We start from the raw sequence: 18,758 nt of genomic DNA, 5'->3' as shown, positions 1-18,758 counted from the left end.
AGGCCTTCTTCGCGTTCACTAAGGGCCTGACGCGATCGTGAAGCACAACAACTCATTGGCCTAGGTGTTTGCGAATTACCCTTCATGTTCGCGAAGGCTTGCACCCAGCTGCCCCCGTGTAGCGTTCGCAAAGAGTAACAGTCAGTTTCCCCCCTCCTAGGCCTAGGCCCTTACGCGTTCGCGAGAAGCTAGTCGCGTTCGCGAAGGGTAAAACCCCCAACACTCCTCGTTCGCGACCCAACTATCGCGTTTGCGATGAAGAAATCCTCCCCTGTCCCAACCCCCCTTCGCGATCGCAAAGCACATGACACCAGATACAATAGAAGCTCAAGAAATCGGAAATTTTCTAAGTTCAAATGGTCTATAAGTTATCCGAAACTAACCCGAGCCCTCGGAGCTCCAAACCATGTATGCACACAAGTCCAAAAACCTCATACGAACTGGCTCGCGTGATCAAAATACTAAAATAACACCTAAAACTACGAATCAGACCAAAATGAAACGAAATCTTTAATGAAACTTAAGAATTTCTATTTTAACAACCAGACATCCGAATCACATCAAATCACTTCCATTTTGCACCAAATTTGGCAAACAAGTCATAAATATCGTAATGGACCTATACCAAGTTCTGAAACCAAAATTCGGACCCTGTATCAACAAAGTCAAATACCAATCCAATTTATAAATTTTTTAAACCTTTAAACTTTAAATTTTCAACAAATTGCGATAACTCGAGCTAGGGACCTCCGAATTCGATTTTGAGCATACGACCGAGTTTCAAATCACGATACGGATCCATCGGGATCGTCAAAACACGGATCCGGGTCTGGTTTCTCAAAACGTTGACCGAAGTCAACTCAAATGGATATTTAAGGCACGAATTCACATTTTAATCAATTTTTCACATAAAAGCTTTCTAGAAAAAGGCACGGACTGTGCATGTAAATTGAGAAAGGCTAAAAGAATCTATTTGAGGTTTCGAAATACATAATTGAGATTTAAAACTCTAGATGACCTATCGGGTCATCACATTCTCCAACTCTAAAATAATTGTTCGTCCTCGAACGGACATAGAAAAGTACCTGGACTGGTGAAAAGGTATGGATATCTACTTCGCATGTCCGACTTGGACTCCAAGGTGGTTGCCTCGATCGGCTGACCTCCCCACTATACTCGAATTGAAGGATAACTCTTAGACCTCAATTATCGGACCTATCGGGCTAGAATAGCACCGGCTCCTCCTCATAAGTCAAATCCTTGTCCAACTGGACTGAACTAACATCTAACACATGGGATGGATCACCGTGATACTTCCGGAGCATGGACTCATGGAACACCGGATGGACTACTGATAAACTAGGTGGCAATGCATGCTTGTAGGCCACCTCACCCACTCTCTGAAGAATCTCAAAAGGCCTGATGTACCTAGGGATCAACTTGCCCTTCTTTCCGAACCTCATCACACTATTCATGGGTGAAACCTGGAGCAACACCCTTTCTCCGACCATGAATGCAACATCACGAGCTCTACAGTCGGTATAACTCTTCTGCCTGGACAGAGCTGTGCGAAGTCGATCCTGAATAATCTTGACCTTATCCAAGGCATCCTGTACCAAATCTGTACCCAACAACTGAGCCTCCCCCGGTTTGAACCATCCAGCTGGAGAACGGCACCGCCTCCCGTATAATGCCTCATAGGGAGCCATATGAATGCTCGACTGGTAGTTGTTGTTGTAGGCAAACTCCGCAAGTGGCAAGAACTGATCCCAAGAACCCATGAAGTCCATAACACAAGCGCGAAGCATATCCTCCAATATCTGAATAGTGCGCTCGGACTGTCCGTCCATCTGGGGATGAAATGTTGTGCTCAACTCAACCTATATGCCTAACTCATGTTGTATGGCCCTCCAGAAGTGCGAGGTAAACTGCGTACCTCGATCAGAAATGATAGACACATGCACACCATGAAGGCGTACGATCTCACGGATGTAAATCTCAGCCAACCGCTCTGAAGAATATGTAACTGCCATAGGAATGAAATGCGTTGACCCATACCGCATCGAACTTCCTCTAAGTCTATGGGAGTCCAACAACAAAATCCATAGTGATACGCTCCCACTTCCACTCGGGAATCTCTAACTTCTGAAGCAAACCACCAGGTCTTTGATGCTCGTACTTAACTTGCTGACAATTTAGAAACCGAGCTACATATGCAACTATATCCTTCTTCATCCTCCTCCACCAATAATACTGCCGTAAGTCCTGAGACATCTTGGCGGCACCCGGATGAATAGAATACTGGGAACTATGGGCCTCCTCAAGAATCAACTCATGAAGTCCATCTACATTGGGCACACAAATACGACCCTGCATACTCAAAACCCCATCATCTCCTACAGTAACCTACTTGGCACCACCGTGCCGCACCGTATCCCTAAGGGAAAGCAAGTGGGGGTCATCATATTGCCGCTCTCTGATGCGCTCATACAAGGAAGACCAAGCGATTGTACAAGCTAGAACACGACTAGGCTATGAAATGTCCAACCTTAAGAACTGATTGGCCAAGGACTGAACATCTGCAGCAAGCGGCCTCTCACCAATCGGAATATACGCAAGGCTACCCATACTCATTGCCTTTCTACTTAAGGCATCGGCCACTACATTGGCCTTCCCTAGATGATACAAGATGGTGATATCATAATCTTTCAACAGCTCCAACCACCTCTTCTGCCTCAAATTGAGGTCCTTTTTCTTGAACAAATACCGCAGACTCCGATGATCCGTGAATACCTCGCATTCCACGCCGTAAATATAATGCCTCAAAATCTTCAGTGCATGAACAATGGCTGCCAACTCTAAGTCATGAACAAGGTAATTCTTCTCATGAACCTTCACCTGCCACGATGCATATGCGATCACCCTGCCATCCTGCATCAATACTGCACCGAGCCCAATACAAGATGCATCACAATACACCGTGTAAGATCCCAAACACGTGGGCAACACCAACACCGGATCCCTAAGTCTAAGCAGTATTGAGCTTCTGAAAGCTCAACTCACACTCGTCTGACCATCTGAACAGGGCACCCTTCTAGGTCAATCTGGTCAATAGGGCTGCTATAGATGAAAACCCCTCCACGAACTGACGGTAATAACCCGCCAAACCCAGGAAACTACGAATCTCCGTAGCTGAAGTAAGTCTAGGCCAGTTTTGAACTATCTTAATCTTATTAGGATCACCTGTATGCCCTTTGCCGATACGACGTACCCCAAAAAGGCGACCGAGTCTAACCAAAACTCGCACTTTGAAAACTTGGCATATAACTGGCTATCCCTTAGAGTCTGAAGTACAATTCGAAGATGTTACTCGTGCTCCTCTCGACTGCGGGAGTAGATCAAGATATCGTCGATAAATACAATCACGAAGGAATCCAAGTAGGTCTTGAACACCCGGTTCATCAAATCCATAAATGTTGTTGGGGCATTAGTCAGCCCAAATGACATCACTAGAAACTCATAATGCCCATACCGAGTCCAAAAAGTTGTCTTAGGGACATTAGATACCCTAATCTTTAACTGATGGTAGCCAGACCTCAAATCAATCTTCAAAAACACCTTGTCACCTTGAAGCTAATCAAATAAGTCATCAATCCTCGTCAATGGATACTTGTTGTTGATGGTGACTTTGTTCAACTGCCGATAGTCTATGCACATCCTCATCGATGCATCTTTCTTCTTCACGAACAAGGCGCACCCCAGGGCGAGACATTAGGTCTAATGAAGCCCTTGTCAAGAAAATCTTTCTATTGCTCCTTCAATTCTATCAAATCTGGCGGGGCCATACAGTACGGCGGAATAGAAATGGCTGATGCCCTAAGCCAAATCAATACAGAAATCAATATCCTATTGGGCGACATCCCCGGCAAGTCTGCAGGAAATACCTCTGGAAACTTACGACCAACAGGCACTGAATCCATAGAAGGAACCTCCATACTAGAATCACGGACATAGGCCAAATAAGCTAGACACTCGTTCTCAACTATACGTCGGGCCTTCATATAAGAGATAACCCTGCTGGTAGAATGGCCAGGAGTCCCCATCCACCCTAATTAAGGCAACCCCGGCAAGGCTAAGGTCACTGTCTTGGCGTGACAATCCAATATAGAATGATAAGGTAATAGCCAATCCATACCCAAAATGACATCAAAATCTACCATATCATGAAGTAGAAGATCTACGCTAGTCTCAAGACTCCTAATAGTAACAACACATGAACGATACACATGATCTACTATGATAGAATCTCCCACGAGTGTGGACACATACACAGGAGCACACAAGGAATCACGAGGCACAACCAGATATGAAGCAAAGTAGGATGACACGTAGGAATAAGTAGAGCCCGGATCAAATAAAACTGAAGCATCTCTATGGAAAACTAGGACAATACCTATGATAACAGCGTTAGATGACTCACCCTCAGGCCTCGCTGGGAAAGCATAAAATCGGGGTTGGGCCCCACCACTCTGAACCGCGTCCCTGGGACGGCCTCCACCTCTAACGGTCTGACCTCCACCTCTGGTTGTCTGATCCCTGCCCCTAGCAGGCCGAGCAGGCGATGAAGTAACCGGTGCCGGAACCATGACACGAGAACCCTGCTGTTGTGAGCTGCATGGTGCCCGAGGGCAAAATCTAATAATGTGCCTCGGGTCACCACAAGTATAATAGGACCTCGGTTTTTGTGACTGTTGACCCTGAAATTAAACTTGAAACTGACCATGTCGACATCAGTAATCACCCTGAAAACTCCGGAGCGGAGGTGCACTAATAGGAGCTGGTGATAGGGAGATGCCTGGAGCACTGAGTGAAATGGCCTGGGAAGATGGCCTCTACCAAACGTACCCCTACCTCCAGGCGAGGCACCACTGAACCCACCGAAATGATGAGGCCTCTTATCAGACCCCTCCCCTCTCCCCTATGCAAGAACCACCTCAATCCACCTAGAAATATTAGCAGCCGTCTGAAAGTAAATCTCACCCCCGGTCTCCTTGACCATCTGTAGTCTGATAGGGTGAGTGAGTCCATCAATAAACCTCCTCACTCTCTCCATCTCAATAGGAAGCAAGAGAAGAGCATGACGAGCTAGATCCACAAAACGTTTCTCGTATTGGGTAACAGTCAAATGACTCCCATCTCCTTGCTTGGTTATTATACGGGAATTATAAATACGTTCCTGTTAATCCTAGTTCCATAAGAATATAGGTGTTAGGTTAACTTGAATAGGCGAGTAGAATATCGGCTCCCATTGAATTCGTGTCTTATTTCGCTAACTTGTTTCCTTTAATCTCTTAGTTTGCTACTCTAGATTAGTTTTAGTTAAATATTCATAGTTAGATATTCGCTTGGATAGATTAATTGTGTTAGTTTAATTTAGTAAATAGTTAATCACAAGTCCTTGTGGGTACGATATCTGGACTTACTGTCACGACCCAGAATTCCCACCTTCGGGACCTTGATGGCGCCTAACATTTCACTTGCTAGGCAAGCCAACGTTAGAGAAATCCTTGAGCCAGTTTTTAAACAATTCAACTAAGTAAAATCAATTAAACAGAAATGGAGCCAAAATAAAGTACAAAATAGCATAATAATCCAATATATAGTACAACTCAGATCTGGAGTCACAAGTACACGAGCTTCTAGAGGTTCTACAAATAAAGTCTGAAATAAATACAACTGTCTCGAATGAGATGAACAGTAAATAAGGAAGGAGGAAGGAGACCTCAAGATCTGCGGATGCCAGCAGATCTACCTCGAGTCTCCAAATAAGCTAATCCGAGTTGATGCACCTCACGGATAGCTGGGACCAGTACCAAAATCTGCACAAGAAGTGCAGAGTGTAGTATGAGTACAACCGACCCAATGTACTCCGTAAGTGTTGAGCCTAACTTCGACGAGATAGTGACGAGTTTATGACAGGACACCCACGTAATTAAACATGTACAGACGAAAATATACGTACGACATAAAAAAATAAAGATTTAACATGTACGATTGGAAGGGGACATGAAAAGGGGTACAAGATATGGTAAATACAACAGGAAGTGACAACATGAAATAGTCAATAAACCTTCAACCAATGAAAACAGAGAAAACATAATAAATAAAGAGTACACGGTATCACCCATCGTACTTTTACTTCCAACCTCACCATGAAACAATAACAATAGCACGGCATCACCCTTCGTAAATGATAAATACGGCACGTCATCACCCTTCGTATTTTTTCTCTCAATTTTATCATGAAACGATAAATACGGCACGGCATCACCCTTCGTGCTTTAACTCTCTTCCTTACTATGAATAAATCAATAAATAAAATAATAACTGGCACGGCATCACTCTTAGTGCTTTTATACTCTTCCTTACCATGTCGCAATATATATATATATATATAACATTTGGGAGGAAGAATAAGCTAGAATAAACCTTACGTCAACAACGGTTCCACAATACCGAACCTCAACTTCCAATAATGCTCAATTATCATAAATAGTTCATAAATATGGAAAGACGATCAATTAAGTAATAAACTAGTCTAAGCATAGATATCATAATCAAAGAAGAAAACAAATTACAATAAACAAATCTCACCCGCATGCTTTAACCCAATAACAACGCATAAGTACTTGTCACCTCACATATGCGTTGTACCCGACATTTTAAACATGTAGCAAATAGGCAAACAAGTCATAATCCCTCAAGTCAAGGTTAACCACAACACTTACCTCACTCGGGAGTCAATATAGAGCTCTATCGAGGCCTTTCTTCTAGAATCTGCCTCCAAACCAATCGTATCTAACCACAATCGACTCAATAACGTCAAATAATGCTAAGGAAATCGATTACAATATATAAAGATATAATTTTTACACTTTTACCACAAGGTAAAAAAATCAACCCCGGGCTCGCTTGGTCAAAACCCGAGGTTCGGACAAAACTTCATTTACCCATTCATCTCGAGCTTGATTATGTAATAAGTCTTGAAATCCGACCTCGAATTGAGGTCTAAATCCCTAATTTGCAAAAACCCTCAATTCTTCCTAAATTCCTAGTTTTCTACCATGGAAGAACAAAGATTAGGGCTAGAAATTAATGGGTGATATTAGAAATGGAAGAAAATGAGTTAAAGTGTACAAACCTATGAATTGATGTTGAGTTTTCTCTTAAAAATTGCCTCTAGGCCGAGCTCTAATGGAGAGTTTATGAAAAATGGAAGAAATTCCGTTTTTGGACTGTTTTAAATCACTGGCGTCATACCTTCTTTGCGTTCGCGAAGGATCTGACGTGATCGCGAAGCACAGCAGCTCATTGGCCTACGCATTCGCGAATAAGCCTTCACATTCGCGAAGGTTTGCACCCACCTTCCCCCGCGTTTGCGATCCTAGTGTCGCGTTCACGAAGAGTAACGGTCAGTTTCCCCCCTCCCAGGTCCATGCGCCTACACGTTCGCGAGAAGCTAGTCGCGTTCACGAAGGTTTAATCCCCCAACAATCCGCGTTCACAATGAAGAAAATTCTCCCCTATCCCAACTCCCCTTCGCGATCGCGAGAAAGGCTTCACAATCGCAAAGCGCATGACACCAAATACAGCAGAAGCTCAAGAAACCGGAAATTTTCTAAGTTCAAATGGTCTATAGGTTATCCGAAACTCACTCGAGCCATCGGGGCTCCATACCATGTATGCACACAAATCCAAAAATCTCATACAAACTCGTTCGCATGATCAAAATAACACCTAGAACTACGAATCGGACTCCAAATCAAATGAAATCTTTAATGAAACTTAAGAATTTCTATTTTAACATCCGGATGTCCGAATCACGTCAAATCACTTCCGTTTTGCACCAAATTTGGCAGACAAGTCATAAATATCGTACTGGACCTATACCAAGTTCTGAAATTAAAATTCGGATTCAGTATCAACAAAGTCAAACATCAATCCAATTTATAAATTCTTTAAACCTTTAAACTTCAAATTTTTAACAAATTGCGATAACTCGAGCTAGGAATCTCCGAATTTGATTTCGGGCATACGCCCGAGTCCCAAATCACGATGCGGATCAACCGGGATCGTCAAAACATGGATCCGGATTCGTTTGCTAAAAACGTTGACCGAAATCAACTCAATTGAATTTTTAAGGCACGAATTTACATTTTAATCAATTTTTCACATAAAAGCTTTTCGGAAAAAAGCACGAACGGTGCCCGTAAATTGAGGAAGGCTAAAAAAAGTTATTTGATCACATATACTTGCGTGTGCGTTTGGGAATAGCAATGATCAATGATGTTGTTGCAGTGGTCTTATCACTATGCCTTACTCATTTTTATCAAAGACCAAAGCTCTCCTTTACATACGGATAGAGGCGGATCTTAATTCAACCTTTTAATTCTTAACTAGTGTATTTGCCCGTGCTTTGCACGGTTATCAAAAAATAAAAAAAATCATAAAAGAGTAATGTTATAATTTTTCTATAAGAAAATAATGTTTACTAATCAACCACTTTTACATGATTTTATCATCTTTTCTCTCTTTTTATGATATGATTCTCTTAAAACACTATATAAAATCTTTTATAGTAAAATCTTTTCATAATTTTTTTTAGATATTATATATATAAAAAAAATTAACGGGACAAATTGTGAATACCCTTGGTTTTGAAACAATTCATTTAAAATCATTTAGATAAATACATGTTACTTGAATTAGGAAAACACAACTTTTTAAAGAAAAAAACTAATGAAAAAAGAGAAAAAATGATAAGACAAAAATCTGGGAATATGAATCTATGATATCGTTTGCATTCTTTTCTTTCTCTAAGGCTTCTTTTCCTTAATTTTTTTATTTTTTACGAAGTAGTAATTGTTCATATATATGTTTCATAAAGTAGACAGTTTTTCAATTCTCTCAAATAAAAATTAATCAAAGAAGTAAAAAGAGAAGGATAGAAAAATGAAATAATTAAAAAAAAAAGAAATTGAAGGAAAAAAAGAATCAACTAAATGTATTTCTCTTACTTGAGTACTTATTCATCCGTCTCTTCTTCCTTTTTAAAACTTTAATACATGGAGTTTCTTTTCCTTTCTTTCTTCTTTTTCTTCACCATCAGTCATAATCAAAGCAATAAAAACCTCTTCAATGACAAAGGCAAACACTTCAAGTAGCCCTTGACAAAAAGATAACCCAAACATTGTAGGCAGAATAAAGTTGTTGTAAGAATAAGTCACTCTATTGGTTTGGTAAAGTTTCTTTCTACTCCACCTCTCACAATATCATATTTACTAATTATCGGGTTTGCGTCGTCTATTGATGTTTGACAAGAGTGGATTGCTCTAGTGGTGAGCATCCTTCATTTTCAACCAAGAGGTTGTGAGTTCGAGTCACCCCAAGAGCAAGGTAGGGAGTTCTTGGAGGGAGGGATCCGAGGGTCTATCGGAAACAGCCTCTCTACCCTAGGGTAGGGGTAAGGTCTGCGTACAAACTACCCTCCCCAGACCCCACTAGTGTGATTATACTGTGTTGTTGTTGTGTTGGGTAGGGGTAAGGTCTGCGTACAAACTACCCTCCCCAAACCCCATTAGTGTGATTATACTGTGTTGTTGTTGTTGTATTGTTGTAGTAGTAGTATTGATGTTTGATGACAATGTCGCATATTTTCAATATTTATCATAAAGTAGGATATCAAAAAGTTAACCAAAAATCATCAAATTAAAGACATATCCACTTGTCAAAAAACATGAAATTAATAAAATGATACAATTTGTCGATGTATTATTACCTCTGACATTATTACAGTGCCATAAACTGCTCATTGGGAAGTACTGATGAGAATGGGGAAGGAAAACATGTGAAATATAGAATGACTCATAAGAGAGTCTTGCATTTTGATTTATAAAGAAAAAGGACTCAAAATAGGTGTAGAAGATGTAGTAAACCCATACTAGTTTCGCTGCCTCGTTAGTTTTCTTTTTTCTGTTAAGCAAGCGCCTTATCTTCTTCAGATGTTGCCTTATCTTCTCCCAATTCTTCAGATCTTCAGGTGTAGATTTTTCTCAAGAAGTGTAGTAAGTGCTTTTGTGTCACGATCCGAAATTTTCCACTGACGGGATCGTGATGGCGCCTAATATTTCACTTGCTAAGCAAGACAACGTTAGAGAATCATTAAACCAATTCCTTATTCTCATTCAGTAATTAACAATAATTAACTAAGATGAAATATAATAAGTGCGGAATATCATAAAACTGTATTAATTACTACCATCCTAATCTGGAGTCATAATTCACGAGCATTCTAGAATTTACTACAAGTAATAATCTGAAAGAAATACAACTGTCTGAATGAAAGAAACAGTAGAACAGAAAAGATAGACGGGGACTTCAAGGTCTGTGAATACCGACAGATCTACCTTGAGTCTCCGGACAGTGGACCAATAGTAAAATCTCGATCAACCCGAGCCGGTATAAAAATCTGCACAGAAAGTGCAGAGTGTAGTATCAATACAACCGACCTCATATACTGGTAAGTGTCGAGCCTAACCTCGACGAAGTAGTGACGAGGTTAAGGCAAGGAACCTACAAATCAACCTGTATAATTTAACAACGTATATACAAATAACAAAAATAAAGAACTAAATAGAAAATGTCGGGAGGGGAACATACTGAGGGGAATACAAGATAAAGAACTACAACAGAATGATCACCGGAGCAGTCAATATACCATGAATCAACAGGAATAGTGAATACAGTAAGAAAAAATGCACGGCATCACCCTTCATACTTTTACTCTAAATCTCACCATAAAATTAATAGAAACGACACGGCATCACCCTTTGTGCATGAACTCTCATGTCATGGAACGGCATCACCCTTCATGCATTTACACTCACAATATGGCACGGCATCACCCTTCGTGCATTAATACTCATAATATGGCACGGCATCACCCTTCATGCATTAACACTCACAATATGACATGACATCACCCTTCGTGCATTAACACTCACAATATGGCACGGCATCACCCTTCGTGTATTAACACTCTCCCTTACCATACAATGAGTACAAGTCACATAGAAAATATAGGTACACGATAACATCTCAAGATAAAGGCATGAATGTATACACAACAAAACGATATCACAATGTAATGTATGTCTCTCATCCTCGCCTGCACGGAAACACCCTTCGTGCCATGAATATATGATAATATAAAAATAATTGCTCACAAGGATCTCATCCTTATATAACTTCCACTGCAGCTCGTAGACCTGTTTAAACATATCAATTTATACTAAAGTGTGAGGATCTCGTCCTCAGTTCCGAATCACAAGTAATATGCACATCGTGCCAATCAAAAATTTCCATTTTTCTTTTTTTTTAAAAAAAAAATCGATTACATCAAATCACAACGCATAATGAATCCTACACCGGTAGGGCATATAATTCACAATTTGTAACTAATTATCCAAAAATTACATCAAAACTTACCGAAATGGGTAACAGAAAGCCACCTTTAGCCTTACGGATCTTATTAGTGACCAACATGGAATGATAGGCGTAGTTATCTCCATAGAACCTCCCAACAGGAGTAAACACATAAGTAGATTATAGAATCATGAAGCTCACTCATAAGTGGAGCACAATAGGAGGACTCGTTTCGATACTCATGACCGAATCAAGTTAAGGAAATTATTCCTTTATATTAAATCAAGGTCGTACCTGTAACGATACCATCTGGGCGGGCACCTATCTCGTAGGTTAAAACTCAATAATTACAACACGATTTTGGCAAGTATGCACAGAGAATTTCATACAAGAATTTTCAATTAGGCCTAACAGGCATGACTCCCTATTATTGCTATAGTACAACTTAAACTTCACAAAGGGAGAATTTAAACTCATAAATATTTCACCACAAAAGAACCCAAATAGGGCTTGAACTCCCGATTCATCAAATCTATATGTGTTGTTGGGGCGTTGGTAAGCCCAAATGATATTACTAGGGATTCATAATGCCCATACCGAGTCCGAAAAGTTATCTTAGGGACATCATATGCACTAATCTTCAACTGATTGTAACCAGACCTCATAATTATTTACCCGAATTAATGAGTCACATTTTTCTCCCACCTAGTTGGTACTGTTATATGTATGCACAGTGAGAAAGATATAAATGTACGAAGGATGATGCCGTGCAATTGATTTGATCTACATGTATATATTAGGTGAGAATGAGACAAGTGCACGAAGGTATTGTCATGCCATTTGATGTGATATATTGAATATATTTCTCACGCCAGGAAAGTTAAATGAGGTGTCACATGGTGACTTTTATTTGAAAAAACTATATATATTAAAAAGATATTTATTTGAAAGAATTATATTAGAAGAATATTTACTTGAAAGAATTATATATATTCGAAAGATATTTATTTGAAAGATTATATTAGAAAGATATTTACTTGAAAGAATTATACTCTAAAGATATTTATGTGAAAGAATTTTAATGGAAGGATATTTATTTGAAGAAAGTATATTCGAAATATATTTATTGAAAAGGATTATATTCTAGAGACTTTTATTGAAAAACTTATAGGTAAAAGATGTATATTGAAGGGACTTGATTAATTGGTTGTACTTGTGTTTATTATTCGTTTGAGTAATATTTATGGTGTTCCTGTTGCTTTGCTGTTTAAATCACTAGTTGATTGGTGTTGCTATTACTGCTATTTATTTTCTATTATTTTGTATCTCATATTGCACAGGTTATTAGACTAGTGAGTGTCTTGACTGTACCTCGTCACTACTCCACTGAGGTTAGTCTTGATACTTACTGGGTAACGACAGTGGTGTACTCATACTACACTTCTATATATTTTTGTGCAGAGCCAGGTATTGGAGATATCGGACTTGGGCAGAATAAAGCGGGATCGTAAGGATTCAAGGTAGAGCTACTTGGTCGTCGTAGTCCCTTGGAGTCTTTCCATTTTATTGTATTGTTGATTTCTTATTCGATCAGTACTGTATATTCGATCCTCGAGATAATTTCATGTATTCAGTTAGAATTCGTGACTCAGTACTTTCAGTCTTGGGAGGTTGTTATATTCATATTTGTTCCGCTGTTACTTTCTATTTTTTTAAAAAAAATGGCTTGAATTGTAATAAAAATCGTTTTACTTAGTCTTACATACTAAGTATCATCACAACGCCTGAGGTGGGATTTTGGATCGTGACATTTTGACTTTTAGATGCAATCAACTCAACATAATAATGAACAAACTGTCGGATAAAAAAAAATTGTGAAAGTTAAAACTTAAGCTTGGAATATGGAAAGACTATTCTGCAAGCCAAGAGGCACTTGTGCAACTTTAACGACCCATTATTTCAATTCAATGGTTGCAACTTTAATGACCCATTTTAGTATCAATTCAATCGTTATAACCGTTAGTTTAGTTGTTGCAACATTTTAAATTCTCCAAGTTGGAACAAAGAAAATAAGACATTTAAACTTAATAAAAAAATTAGAGGAAAAGCCCAAAAAAGGAGAAAAAAGATAAGTGAGTTCCTTGGCCAAAGAGAGGTGCCACCTCACTTTTTTATTACTCTCTTTTATATAGATATATAGATTCTTGACATGTACCGTTATAAAATTGTATATATATATATATATATATATATATATATATAGATTACCACTGAAACCATTAAACTGTTGAATTAAATGAAAATGTTAGGTTAATTTGAAGTAGATAATTACATGCATGCTCCATCTGCCACTGCATGTGGATGTAAATTAACTAACTTCCACTATTTCTTTTCGGAATCACATTTTTATCAAACCTTAGCTGCTTTGTTTTTCTGTTTTACTTTTAACTCACTTGATCCGGATCTTTACATATGATTACTTCTCTTCCTCGTACTTTCATAAATGTTTTGATAGTTTATTCATTCATTTTTTGTATATATTGAATTTTTTTTATTTGGCTGCTTTTGGTTAAGGTTATTGTCAATTTTAGTATAACGCAAAAAAAAAAAAAAAAACCAAAAATTCTAAATACTAAATCCACCCCTATTTGTATACTCTTATATTTATTTGCATTAACATTGGCATGAGATGAGCTTAAATGGAGTCACCTAGTAAGTGAAAATTTATATAGCTCATCTCAACTTATTTGAGAATGGTGCATAGTTATTGTTATTGTTATTCTGAATCCCACCCGGAGACATTTAAAATCTAATAGATACACTATGCATATATACTGAAGTGGAATGAATGGGCCAACTACACTGAACTGAAAACATAAATAAAGGGATTTAAGAGGAATTTTCAGAAACCACTATTGTTTAGTGCCTATTAACTTCTTATAGCTACCACATACATAATTACTTCCTATAGCTACTATTCATTTTTCTACATACTCATGAATACAGTAGCAAAAAAACGCCTAAAAATCAGGGTAGCCCAACTGTACGCGCATGTATTCGCGCCATGTATAGCAAAAAATGTCCAAAATCATGCAGTCCAGATGTACGCGCATGTACTCACATATATTCGTGCTACTGTATTCATGAATACAGCAGTAAAAAGCGCTTAAAATCAGGGCAGTCCAGCTGTACGCACATGTATTCACGCCATGTATTCATGAATACAACAGCAAAAAATGCCTAATCAGACAGTCCGGCTGTACGCACATGTATTCGCGTTGTTGTATTCATGAATACAACAGTAAAAAGTGCCTAAAATCAGGGCAGTCCAGTTGTACGCGCCTTTTAAAACACTGATTCGCGTCATATATTCATGAATACAGTAACGGCAATCACCTTAAAAATAGGTATGTCCAGCTGTCTAAGAAATAGAAAAAACATATAGCGTATTACATGCTTTATTTCATGCCTCAATGGTAGTATATACCATAAATACTTATTTTGCTATAAAATATAAAAGGTAGCTATAGAAAATAATATTTTAAAATAATTTTGGTTTATAATAAATAGGGTGTATATCTTTGATATAGGAGGTAAAATATCTCTTAAGATACCATGAGCTAGGCCCAATAGCCCAAATATATCTTAACTTTCCGTTTCCTTTTGCTGCATCTGCTTAGGTTTCTTAGCTGACTATTCTTTAACAAATTAGTACTAAAACAATGGAAAAACAGTTTAAGGGATTAAAGTGTACTGTTACGAACTCGGGTTACTTATAGTTTCTTGTGACATGCCTATCATGTACGACCCCTTAAGCTTTGTGTACCACCATTTGTTACAATCTATTGCGACCGCGATCTCCGCATTAAAGAGTTTGCACCTTTGTCTGCCGTTAACATATTAACAAAGTTCTAAAATTATGCATAGACCTATTAATTAAGATCGACGCTATAGGTTTAGGTTTAGTTTGATAAATGAGAAAATCAAATCAAGCTGACCTATGTACACCCCTAATTGCTCGTGCTTAATAATAAAATGAAGTACTAAATGTCGACGAATGCATATTTAAGAAAATGGTTAGAAATGGAAGGAAAATTATGTGATCGAAAGAGACTATTGGTGTAATCCTTTAGCACTTGCTTCATCTTATCTTCAATCACATAATCAAAACGAATGTACGAAAATCTTAATGCAAGAATGACGTACGATGTTTTTAAAAGTAGACCTAACCTTACTTGAAAGGCCAATATGACATTAGTTATCTAGATTCTAAAAGAGTAAAAGTTCCCCACATGGATCTTCTCCTGTTTAGGGAAAGTGATCATTCCAAAGGACAAAAATTGGAGTCTCTAAATTGAATTTAACTGAATTAAATTGAAGGAAATGGGGTAAGTTAGAAGAATTTTTTAGAGTTTTGAGGTCAATAGGACCACTATATACATAATTTATAAAGCAGATGACCACATGTTCCCTCCATCGGCTAAGAGTTGGTCCGTAAAAAATTTATCCGCATCAAGTGTATTAAATTAATAGATACATAATATGTATTTGCAAAATAAATTTATTTTTCTTAACCATGATTATTAATATGCATTCTCACCTCATTATAAAGCAGATGACCACATATTCCCTCCATTTGTTAAGAGTTGGCCGGTAAAAATTTAATTATTCGCATCAAATACTTACATTAAATCAATAGATGCATAACATTTTTGCAAATAAATGTATTTTAGCATTCTCACCTCATTAATTTACTTAATAGTGATAAATTGATATGATTTATGTTAATATTCTATGCGAATAAGCTATAGTTGACCTAACTTAACAACTACCTTTTACTTTAATTACAAACTGATTGAAAGTACACGATCCACAAATCCCTCACTGACATGTGCAAGAGGCCTTAAAAGATTTATATTTACAATGTGATGCTCGAGTCTTTTTTTTCAATTAGGCCTTAAATGAAAGCGGCACAAAGCAGTAATTAAGAGGCTCATACAGAATGAATGGAACGAAAAGTTGACAGTCAAGATATTACTGTAACACGTCTTTCAGTAATATTCTCTCCTGTCCAAAATAATTGAGAAGGTATTTAATTTTTTCCAAATTTGTCTCTGACACATTTCTAATTTTCGATGTATAATTTTAGTGTATAGTGAACACGTTCTTCTATGTATTTGATATAAAACCTTTATTGCTTCTATTCTACTCGTTTCAAAGCATGCATTTGAGAAGCATGTTCATTTGAGAATAGCTTAGGTTGCTTCCTTTACTATACTCCGACTAATCATATACTATTATCAGTGGCGAAATTAAAAATTTTTTTAAAGGTGTTCAAATTTTAAAAAAATAAAAAAAAATTCCGATAAAGGGTGTTCAATATGTGTTATATATCTCTAAAACATAATATTTTATCTAAATACACAGTTTAATTTTTCGACAAAGGACGAACAATTTAACACCTTTATGATCATGTGGGTTCGCCCACTGACTATCACATATTCCCATGATAATTATGTCAACCTTAAAAAAGGCAAATTCTAATTAAAGGTATTTTAGCTAAAACTCCTACTTTTTAGGAGTAAGTGATCCTTAATCCATATACCCAAGCCTAAAACATCAATTATATATACTTTGGACGGGAGAAAATATAAATTTTCTAAAATCCGAACATAATAATTGACAACTTTAGCAGGAAGTGTCAAAATCTCAAGGGGGACTTGATGTGTAACGGGAGATAGTTGGTCACAGAATTTGGACCACATATGTAAAAGCTCCACATGTTTATCGAAATGCAACCCAAATTGGCGCATTCTCATCAATTTGGAAAGCTAAACATTATTAGATTTCTTGCTTTCTTTATACATCTCTCAGTTTCCTTTTTTGTCAAAGCTCTATCAAGTAAGATTAATATTACTTCATATGCTGAATGCTGATTAGTTTCTCAAAAATGATGCGTGCTCTCCGTAATATAGGAATTAAGCTGAGTTTGACTAATACATATGGACAGTATAAAAAATAAAAAATAAAACAATTATGAATAACATTTATAGCAGCTTAAAAACCTACAAAACATGGTAAACGACATGCTGCAGCAATAAAACTATATTGATACTATGAAATTTCCTTACATTTATATAAACTAACATCTTAGGTTATATACTTGTTTACAAGAAAAACGGATAGAGTTGAATATATACGTAGTTCTAAGGATACGTGGTATAACTTGGTACAAATTGAAAAAATAAGCAAATGTATATTAAAATTAACTATAAAAGGAATGAATACAAACCCTAAATTGAATAGAGAGCGATTGATAAGAGAGCAATATGAATCAATATCAAAGCCCAAAAGAGGGATAATGTTTACTAGATGTTATATAAATCTTAGTCAATCTGAGTGTGTGAATCAATAATCTCCCTTTACAAATGATAGCCATTCTTAATATAGTGGAGGAATCCTACTTTGCATATAATTAAAAATATATAGTGGGGATCCTATGATGGATTAATTAATTGATTTTTCCTTGATTCAAGGTGTGATTTCAGCCGAGATTCTCTCCCCAAATGCGACTATAACAGCTTTTTTGTTCCTTGGCTCGGTCTCGGTATTGATCGGTCTCTGGGTCTCGAGCTCGATCTTGACTCGATCTCGGTACTGATCGGTCGCTGGGTCTCAAGCTCGACCTTCCAACTTCACATCATAGTTTGATATTATAATGATGAACCTCGGTCCATCATGCTCCAATCTTGATTAGTCACACGAAGGGCAAACTCGGTTTTGACCGTATACAGATAGTCCCCTCATTTCTCGGAAAGAAGGTGGCGAGAAATGATATAATTTTTCAACCTCCGACTAGATGAATGCTGACGTCTGCGACGAGCCCGACTGTAACGTATGTGACAAACGTCCCATCGGTCCAGTTACCAAGGCATTAAATGCGCGTCAGTCGATGGTCGGCCACTGCCAATTTTGAACTGTCACTGTGAAATCTATAAATAACCCCCTTCTTCATTATTTCAAACTTTTACCTTCAAATCTTTTTCATTCCAATCTTCACTGTTTCTTCTCCTTCCCCAAAGCTCTCTATTTCCAGGTTTTGGAATTTCTTTGTTTGTTCTTCTCAAAACACCAAATACTTCAATCTCCCTTCTTCTTTATTTACAAAAAATTAGATGGCAAAAATATCTAAACCGGCTCCGCAAAAAGAGACTTCTTCCTCATCTCGGTCGGCCGGCGAGAAAACAGTGGTGGAACCACGCCTTGAAGAACTT

This window comes from Nicotiana tabacum, chromosome 23, assembly GCF_000715075.1.
Source record: "Nicotiana tabacum cultivar K326 chromosome 23, ASM71507v2, whole genome shotgun sequence".
NCBI classification, from domain to species: Eukaryota; Viridiplantae; Streptophyta; class Magnoliopsida; order Solanales; family Solanaceae; genus Nicotiana; species Nicotiana tabacum.
The sequence above is the reverse complement of the archived record's forward strand: the minus strand, read 5'-3'. Positions refer to the sequence as shown.